The sequence below is a fragment of the Elaeis guineensis genome, chromosome 6 (genome assembly GCF_000442705.2).
Source record: "Elaeis guineensis isolate ETL-2024a chromosome 6, EG11, whole genome shotgun sequence".
Classification (NCBI taxonomy): domain Eukaryota; kingdom Viridiplantae; phylum Streptophyta; class Magnoliopsida; order Arecales; family Arecaceae; genus Elaeis; species Elaeis guineensis.
The window spans coordinates 31,716,518-31,726,680 of record NC_025998.2 but is presented as its reverse complement, the minus strand read 5'-3'; the positions used below and the strand labels follow the sequence as shown (position 1 = coordinate 31,726,680).

Here is a 10,163-nt window from a genome sequence, read left to right as displayed (position 1 = left end):
TCCATTCATATGGCACATTAAAGTGGGGCATGGAGAGGGCTTGGCATGAGAAAAAAATTCATGAGAAGTTCCTTCTCATGAATTCAAATGGGTGCAATGGAAGTGAGGTGGCGCATGGAGATTGGGTCAAGGTGGTTTAATTATTTAAACCAACCTAATTGAACCAAATAAGTTAGGTCCAATTATACTAATTTAAACCCAACTTAATTAAGCTTAATTAGGCTCAATAAAATTCTAATCAAATCAGAAATTGACTAAGCCCAACCCCTGATCAAATCAGGGACCAAACCATCTTGACGATTAGGTCAACTCTTAACCTAATCGAATCAAACCCAACTGAATCCAATTCAATTAGACTTGATTCAAAAATAATTACTCAATCAAATTGAGTTAATTAATGATCAAATCACTAATTAAATCTTTCATAAATATTGAGTCCAAATCTGATGGATAATCGGGCATCAGAATTCATCGATATGTAACCCTGATTGAAAAGTCCCAACCAGTGGGACTCTTGACCCCGGTACTCATAATGTGTGGAACTCATGATCAGAGAATTTTGATTCTCGATTACTGAGTCCTAAATATATAAGATTTTACATCAGCCATTAGATCAGATAGGAACCTCTAATGTGTGTGACCCGCAGGTTCGAACCTAAATCGATAGTACAGGAACCAATTCCTGTACTAATCGAAATGACCATCTAGCAATGGTACCCGACGTCTGGATAGGTCGAAAAGTCACAATCGCAACACTCAGAACCTACATGAATATGGTTATTGTATAATTCATCCTTTTGACCCCTGTGTTTAGGACGACTCAGGGTTAAACTGTCAACCATGATCAGATCATCCGAATCGTACTCAACTCAAAACAGTCCTGTGACTCCTCACAAGGACTACCCTGGTCAAAGTTTTGCTAAAATTGAAACACGACTGTACACAGCTCCTAAACTGGAGTGGTCAATCCCATCTTGACACACGCACTGACAAGTCAAGTACTTGACTACACCAGCAGTCTTCCGTCACTGAATTAAAAATTCAGGTAGTCTAGTGCTTAAGTGCAGTGAGTTGCTGCAAGTCACCGTAGCGGTCTCAGGTCGGAGGGATATTTATACCCATATTCTATCGGAGCAATCTTGACAGCAGAAATAGCTCCGAAGTCGGTCACGTTCAGTGCAGATGTACCCTTACATCTCACCTGTATGCCATACCAGTGTCTCCACACTCATTGGTTAAGAGGACAACCAACCTATATGGCACACAACGATCTATGCTTGATAAACGTTGTCATCCTTGGTAACAACGTATCATTTGGTCACGAACAGATTTAAGGACTAAATGACAAATCCTCCTTTATCGAGTCTAAATAGTCCTAAGGACTTCACCACAACATAGGAGTTCATTAGAAGATGAAATATTTTATGATGAAAAATACTAAAATAATTTTTATTAATTTATAATTTATGTATAAATACAAAAATGAGCACAACCATCAACAGATTGACGATTGGCTTTGGGATACTATTCCCAACAATCTCCCACTTGGCCTAAAGTCAATCGGTGCAGTATCTAATACCCATCTTCGACTTGTAGTTGTCAAACTCCTTCACCGTAATGGCTTTAGTGAATGGGTCAGTCAGGTTCTCCTTCTCATCGATCTTCTGAAGATCGACGTTACCTCGATCCATAATTTTCTAGATGAGATGGTAGCGATGCAGAATATGCTTCGTCCGCTGGTGTGCCTTTGGTTCCTTCGCCTGAGCAATGGCTCCAGAGCTGTCATAGTAGAGCAGAACTGGACCAACAAGGGAGGGTGCTACTCCGAGCTCGGTGATAAATTTTCTCAGTCCACACCGCTTCTTTGGCAGCATCTGATGCGGCGACATACTCCACCTCGCAGACTGAATCAGTCACTGTGTGCTACTTGAACTTTTCTAGCAGATAGCCCCACCATTAAGGGTAAAAATAAATTCCGACACACTTTTGCTGTCATCGTGATCAGACTGAAAACTAGAGTCTGTAAATCTTATAAGTCTCAAGTCCGATTCACCATAAACAAGCCGCTAGTCCTTAGTATTTCTTAAATACTTCAGGATGGTTTTTAACAACCTTCCAGTGATTCTCCCCTGGATCATATTGGTATCTACTCACTACCCCTAGTGAGTATGCCACATCTGGTTGTGTACATATCATGGCGTACATGATAGATCCCACTGTCGAAGCATATGAAATCCTACCCATATGCTCTCTCTCTTAAGGTGTTGTCGGACAATCCCTCTTTGAGAGATAAATTTTATAGCCTATCGGAAGATAGTCTTTCTTGAAATTCTCCATGCTGAACCTCTTCAGCATAGTATCAATGTACGTGGACTGAGATAAACCAAGCAACCTTTTAGATCTATCCCTATAGATCCTCATCCCTAGGATGTAGGAAGCTTCTCTCAGATCCTTCATGGAGAACTGTGACGACAGTCAAATCTTTATTCTCCTATAATGCAGGGACATCATTTTCGATTAAGAGAATGTCATCCACATACAATACAAGAAATACTACTTCTGGACCATTAGCCCACTTATAAATGCATGGCTCTTCTCCATTCTTAATGAAGCCATACGTCTTGATCGTCTTATCAAAATGTATGTTCCAACTCCGTGATGTCTGCTTAAGTCCGTAAATGGACCTATGTAGCCTGCACACTTTAGACTCATCTGTGGATGTGAATCCTTCAAGTTGTATCATATACACCTCTTCATCCAGCTCAACGTTTAGGAAAGCTGTCTTCACATCCATCTGCCAGATTTCATAGTCCAGATGGGCAGCTATCGCAAGCAAAATTCGAATGGATTTGAGCATTACCACAGGAGAAAATGTCTCGTCATAGTCTATACCATAATGTTGACGATATCCCTTGGCAATCAGACAGGCTTTATAGGTTTCCACCTTTCCGTCTGCGTCTCTCTTCTTCTTGAAGACCCACTTACACCCTATGGGTTTTACTCCTTCGGGTGGGTCAACCAATGTCCACACATCGTTGACCTTCATGGACTCCATTTTAGATTTCATGGCCTCCAGCCATTTCTCAGAGTTGGGTCTCTGCATTGCATCCATGTAGGTGATCGGATCCTCGTCGTTTTCATCAAGTTCGATAAGATCGCCGTCTCGGACCAAGAAACTATAGTATCTGTCCGGTTGATGTGGTACTCTACCAGATCGCCTTAAGGGTGCTTGAACAATGGGCTCTGAATCTGATCTAACCAAATTCGGTTCAGGTTCAGCAACTTGTGTCGATTTTTTCACCTGCCGAACTTCGTCAAGTTTGATCTTAGAGGCAACAGTCCCTTCACCAAGGAACTCCTTTTCCAAAAAGATTGCCTTAAGGCTGACAAACACTTTTTGCTCATCAGCTAGGTAGAAGTAATACCCTTTGATCTCTTTTGGGTACCCTATAAAATTACACTTGTCAGACCTAGGTCCAAGTTTGTCCGTAATTAAACGTTTAATATAAGCGGACACCCCCAAACCCTAAGGTGCGAGAGTACTGGCTTACGTCCTATCCATATCTCATATGGTGTTTTAGTTACAGACTTACTCGGAACTCTATTTAGAAGGTAACAAGCTGATTTGAGTGCATATCCCCAGAGGAAGATCGACAGACCAGCAAACCCCATCATGGATCGAACCATGTCCAACAAGGTCCGATTCCTCCTTTCAGATACACCATTATGTTATGGTATTCCAGGAAGAGTCCACTGAGAGAGAATCCTATTCTTCCCAAGATATGTCAGAAAATCATTGGAAAGGTATTCACCTCCTCGATCAGATTGAAGAGTTTTAATACACTTTTCAATTTATTTTTCTACCTCATTTCGGAATAGTTTGAACATTTCAAATGACTCCGATTTTTGCTTCATTAAATAGACATACCCATACCTCGATAGGTCGTCTGTGAAGGTTATGAAGTAAAAATATCCATCTCTTGCACTTGAGCTCATGGGTCCACATACATCAAAATGTACCAAACCTAAGAGTTCACTGGCTCGCTCACCTTTTTCAGTAAAAGGTGATTTGGTCATTTTATCAAGAAGACAGGACTCACAGGTTGGAAGTGATTCACAATCACCTACTTCAAGAATTCCTTCTTGAGCCAACCTATTTATCCTGTTTTATTAATATGACCTAGCCTATAGTGCCAAAGGTAGACTTCTGACACATTATCTATTCTAGGGTATTTACTGGAGGTTTGAACCACATTAACAGGTTGTAATAGAAAGTAAATTCCATTATTAAGTTGTCCAACAAATATTGTAACACCATTCAAAATAATATTGCAAACATTTCTTTTTATTAAAATTGATAACTGTTCATGGCCAAAAGGCCTACAGAAATAATATTTAATAAAAAGTTTGGACAATAGTGACATTCACTCAGAATTATATTTCGAGAATTGATTACAAGGTTCATGATTCCTAATGCTAGAACTGAAACTTTGCTTTCATCTCCAATGTTCAGGAATCTATCGCCTTCATCAAATCTCCTACTGACCTGCAGACCCTGCATCGAATTACAAATATGATAAGGGCTTCCAGTATCTAATACCCAAGCAGTAGTATCACAAATGAAAAAGTTGCAAGGTGTTATCATATAAGTACCTTGCTTCTTCTTCGACCTGTTCGGTCCAGGGAGGCAATGTATAAAGGACAGTTTCTCTTCCAGTGCCCCTGCTTCTTGCAAAAGAAGCACTCCGCCTAGCTTTGGTCGGGCTTGCGCTTCTTGGTCTGACCCTGTGCAGATATCCCAGCATGTAGCTGCACCTTCTTATTCTTCTTCTTCTTGTTCTTCTTCTTTCCTTTCTTAAAGGGTCAACGATCAGAAGAAGGCCCTCCCACTACATTCATCGACTCCTTATGGAGCTGGTGATCCTTCTCAAAGTTCTGCAGCAACCCCAACAAGCCGTGGTAGTTCACTGCAGGCTTTGTCATCCGAAAATGAGTAAGGAAGGGGAGGAAGGACTTGGGCAATGAATTAAGGATCGCATCCTTACCGAGCCACTCGTACAGGGGAAAGCCCAGTTTACTTAGGTGCTCAATCATTTCGATCATGTACAGTACATGATCAGTGACTGAGGCTCTATCCCTCATCCGAGCATTGAAAATGGTATAATTAGTTTTGTACCTTTCAACATCGTCAGGCATGCCAAAGGAGTCGTTCAACATTTGAAGCATCTCCTGTGGCTGGGCATTCTCGAACCTGCGGCTGAACTCATCATTCATTGCCGCCAGCATAATGCACCGAATGGTGATGCGATCGTTGAACCACTTCTGATAAGTATCTCGGACCGTCCCTCTAACATTCGGGGCTGGCTCCTCAGGTGCCGGATCCATTACTACATAAAGGATCCGCTCATGCTCAAGGATGATTTTTAATTTTCGATATCAGCTATCGAAATTAGATCCCATGAGCTTGTCATTATCTAATAATGATCGGAGGGACAGGGTAGTGGCCATAGCTGCATAAAGAAAAATCAGACCTCTATTAGTATATAAATTATAAATACTAAAGACTTGGACTTTAGTCTAAAGTTTCTCCCAGTATTTTACGAACTGGTAGCCTCAACCTCCAATTCGAGGAATTACTTTAATTCTTTAGTGGGTACTAGAATCCACACAGACTACACACGAGCCCAACTTTGGTTGGTCAACCCATGTGCATCTATGGGTAGGTTCATAATCAGTTGTTTCTCTAAACAACTTCTAGTAATTGATTTTGCCCCAGAACCTAATCAGTAGGCTTTGGCCTCCACTGAAAAGATCTGGTTAGGTCCAACCATTAACATGATTTGATTTGGTGAATCGGACCATTAAATGATCAGACCCAACTTTGGCCAGCCAACCTGATCACCATCAGAAAGACTCAAACCAAATTATCATATTATGAATGATAATTTCATTAGTCAATAAGCACCAGGCCTTTGGGCCTCCAATGATTATTAAACTAATGGACTCATTATCACTCACTTAATGGGAGGCTATGACTTAGTTATCAATATAACTTAATCATTTTTAGGGACCTAATAATTTTTTTATTATTATTAAAGGATAGATGAGAAGAAAATATCCAGTCAATTTCAATCCTCCCACTGACTTCACCAAGTCAGATTAAAAGAATTTAATTAAAGCTGGCATTAGGAGCACCTAAATCAGTCAAACTGATTTACCTAATGACATGGGTGAGCCCTAATCACCAAGTGATCTAATCAAAACCTAATTCACTAGGTTGGCCAGATAAGTGAGATCAGTGGTGGGGATAAGCCATTAACTCGTCAGAGATCAAATCACTGCGAGTAGCTCCCGCTTAAAAACCACTGGTCAAACTGCCAAACTTACCTTAGACACCAACCGGTTCATTAGTTTTAATTTGATCAACTTAGTAAATAGGGTTCCACCGCGTAGCCATGAATTAAGTCCATCTTGGTCTAGTTAAAGACATGGACCCATTCAACTACAACTATTGGAGTTGAGTCTAGAGTATCCTTGACCTAATCTAATTCAACTTTTGATTAGATTTGATCAATTACTCTAATTTAATCATTTCTTTAAGCTAACCTTAGGTCTAACCCAATTATGGATCTAATCCATCTAACCCATTGACCCACAAGTTTATGCAATTATCTTAGATCTTAATTCATAATTCTAGACCTACTAGATAATATTTAATTTTTTTAATTAAGTATTTGGGCTGATGGGTCAGGATTTGGTATTTCGAAAATAATTTTTAAATTTCAAAGGTTTTATTTTTTGTTCACCAAATATGTTGACTCATTTCATAAATAGATCAGCACATTTCATAAATAGCAATCCTATTACTAATTACATAATAGAAAATAACTCAATCAAAATAAATCATGAATATTTCTTTAGATCTAATCTAACACATTCATGATAAATTTCATAATTGAACCTTTACAATTAATTCCTTTCGCTGCTTCATCTGCATGGGATATAATTGCAGTGGCACTCCTACCGCCAAGGAGACCCCATCGAATGGGAGGAGAGGGCCTTTAAACTTTATTTTTCTCCTATGACCGGATGGCCATGGCAACCAACCCAATTCGATTACTTGCTACTTGGATCAAGTATATCTAAATATACCAATTTCAAAATTTAAATTTTAAATTTTGAATTTTAAATTTCAAATAAATTTCAAATTTAAACTTTTAGATTACAACTTAATCTACGCATGCAAATATATATATCATATCTAAGAACCCGCACTGATACCATTTGTAGAGAAATTCAGTGCAGGGGTAAAATGGTAATTTTAAAATTTTTTCAGAATCATGATTTTATAATAAAAAATATTAATTAATCTAATTAATTAATATAAATTTATCCTATACTAGGATCTAAATATGATATATAACATGCATGCATTTAAATTTAAAATTCGAATTTGAACAATAAATACTTTATTGTAATATGTTCAGAACACAATAGCTTTGTGCGGGTAGTAGATCGCTGTAATCTGATCCCATCGGGAGAGTCTGATCATCGTGATGCAGCCACACAGTATGTCTAGCCTTTGCAGATCGTCCACACAAAGCTCTCGATCTGATCGACTCCTCACGAGTGCTAGCTCATTGTAGAGCCCTTTTGACGACCGATGCTGATCAAACTCCTTCGATCGATGTCTGTCGATTCTTTGGATGCTCTGGATCATCAACAGACATACTTGAGAGGATGTTGAAGATCTCTCTGAGATTTTGTGGCTCACGACACTCGTAGCTCACTTTCTCACTTCCCGAACCCCAGGCTAAAACTCTAGGAAACTCATCGAAAATCTTCACCCACTTTTCTTTCTTTTCTTTCTTTTTCTTTTGAAGGATATGGACTTCCTTCTCATGCACAAGACTTCTCACGCCCCAAAATTTTTTTCAAAAATCTTCTTCTTGCATGCCCCACTCTTCTCCTCCTTTTATAACAACGTCAAACGTCTTATCCAAAAGAAAAGATAAAGATGAGTAATTGCACATTTAAATTTAAATCAAATTTTAAATTTAAATAGACATCAACTCATCCCTTATCCACTAAAGGCGTGAGGCATGGCTTAAATTGTGCATGGAGTGATTTCATGAGAAACTTTTTCTCATGTAATAAATGGGGCGTAAAAAAAGAATAAGGCACAAAGATTGATTGCCCATTCAAATTCAAACTTTATTTTGAATTTGAATGGCCAACCAATCATCTTTATCCATTCATATGGCACATTAAAGTGGGGTGTGGAGAGGGCTTGGCGTAAGGAAAAAATTCATGAGAAGTTCCTTCTCATGAATTCAAATGGGTGCAATAGAAGTGAGGTGGCGCATGGAGATTGGGTCAAGATGGTTTAATTATTTAAACCAACCTAATTGAACCAAATAAGTTAGGTCCAATTAGACTAATTTAAATTCAACTTAATTAGGCTTAATTAAGTTCAATAAAATCCTAATCAAATCAGGAATTGACTAAGCCCAACCCCTGATCAAATCAGGGACCAAACCATCTTGACGATTAGGTCAACTCTTAACCTAATCGGGTCAAACCAATTGAATCCAATTCAATTGGACTTGATCCAAAAATAATTACTCAATCAAATTAAGTTAATTAGTGATCAAATCACTAACTAAATTTTCATAAATACTGAGCTCAAATTCGATGGGCAATCGGATATCAGAATTCATCGATATGTAACCCTGATCGAAAAGTTCCAACCAGTGAGACTCTTGACTCCGGTACCCATAATGTATGGAACTCATGATCAGAGAATCCTGATTCTCGATCACTGAGTCTCAAACATGTAGAATTCTACATCAGCCATCAGTTTAGATAGGAACCTCTAATGTGTGTGACCCCGCAGGTTCGAACCTAAGCGGTAGCACAGGAACCAATTTCTGTACTAATCGAAGTGACCATCTAGCAATGGTACCCGACATCCGAATAGGTCGAAGAGTCGCAATCGCAACACTCAGAACCTACATGAATATAGTTACTGTATAATTCATTCTTTTGACCCCAATGTTTAGGATGACTCAGGGTTAAACTGTCAACCCTGATCAGATCATCCGAATCATGCTCAACTCAAACAGTCCTGTGACTCCTCACAAGGACTATCCTGGCCAAGGTTTTGTTAAATTGAAATATGACTGTACACAGTTCCTAAACTGGAGTGGTCAATCCCATCTTGACACACGCACCGACAAGTCAAGTACTTGACTACACCAGCAGCCTTCCGTCACTGAATTAAAAATTCAGGTAGTCCAGTGCCTAAGTGCAGTGAGTTGCTTGCAAGTCACCGTGGCGGTCTCAGATTGGAGGGATATTTATACCATATTCTATCGGAGTAAATCTTGACAGCAGAAATAGCTCCGAGTCGGTCACGTTCAGTGCAGATGTACCCTTACATCTCACCTGTATGCCATATCAGTGTCTCCACACTCATTGGTTAAGAGGACAACCAACCTATATGGCACACAATGACCTATGCTTAATAAACGTTATCGTCCTTGGTAACAACGTATCATTTGGTTGCGAACAGATTTAAAGACTAAACGACAAATCCTCTTTTGTCGAGTCTAAATAGTCCTAAGGACTTCACCACAACATAGGAGTTCATTAGAAGATGAAATATTTTGTGATAAAAAATGCTAAAATAATTTTTATTAATTCATAATTCATGTATAAATATAAAAATGAGCACAATCGTCAACAGGCTGACGATTGACTTTGGGACACTATTCCTAATCATGGTGGTGAGGCCGAGGTGGATGTTTGGGCAGTGGAGCCACCTCGAGGGAAGCGAGTGGTCGCACCCACATTCTAGAAGGGTTTTTCGATTTTGATTAGGCTTTTTCTAAGGATATAGGATTTTGTGCAAGTTGTGGTGGTGTGAGTTAGTCCCTTAAGGTTTGAGAGCTTAATTGAATCTAATATAATATATCTAACCTTCCCCACTTAGATGATTTTTTTTTCTTTCCACTTCTTTTTCTTTTCATTTTATTATCTTTTTTAGAGATTTGTGAGAAAGGAGAGCACATGAGAGAGATTAGAGGGGTTTCTTAGGTTTCGATTGCATTTTTTTTCCTTAAGGATATCGGATTCTATGCTAGTTGTAGTAGTGTGGTTGG

At 39.1% G+C, this 10,163-nt stretch overlaps 1 pseudogene; it reads left to right on the top strand.

Annotated features, from left to right (window-relative positions):
• Window positions 1–10,163, top strand: part of LOC140850914 (phospholipase A I-like) — a 33,002-nt pseudogene that overhangs the window by 13,617 nt on the left and 9,222 nt on the right.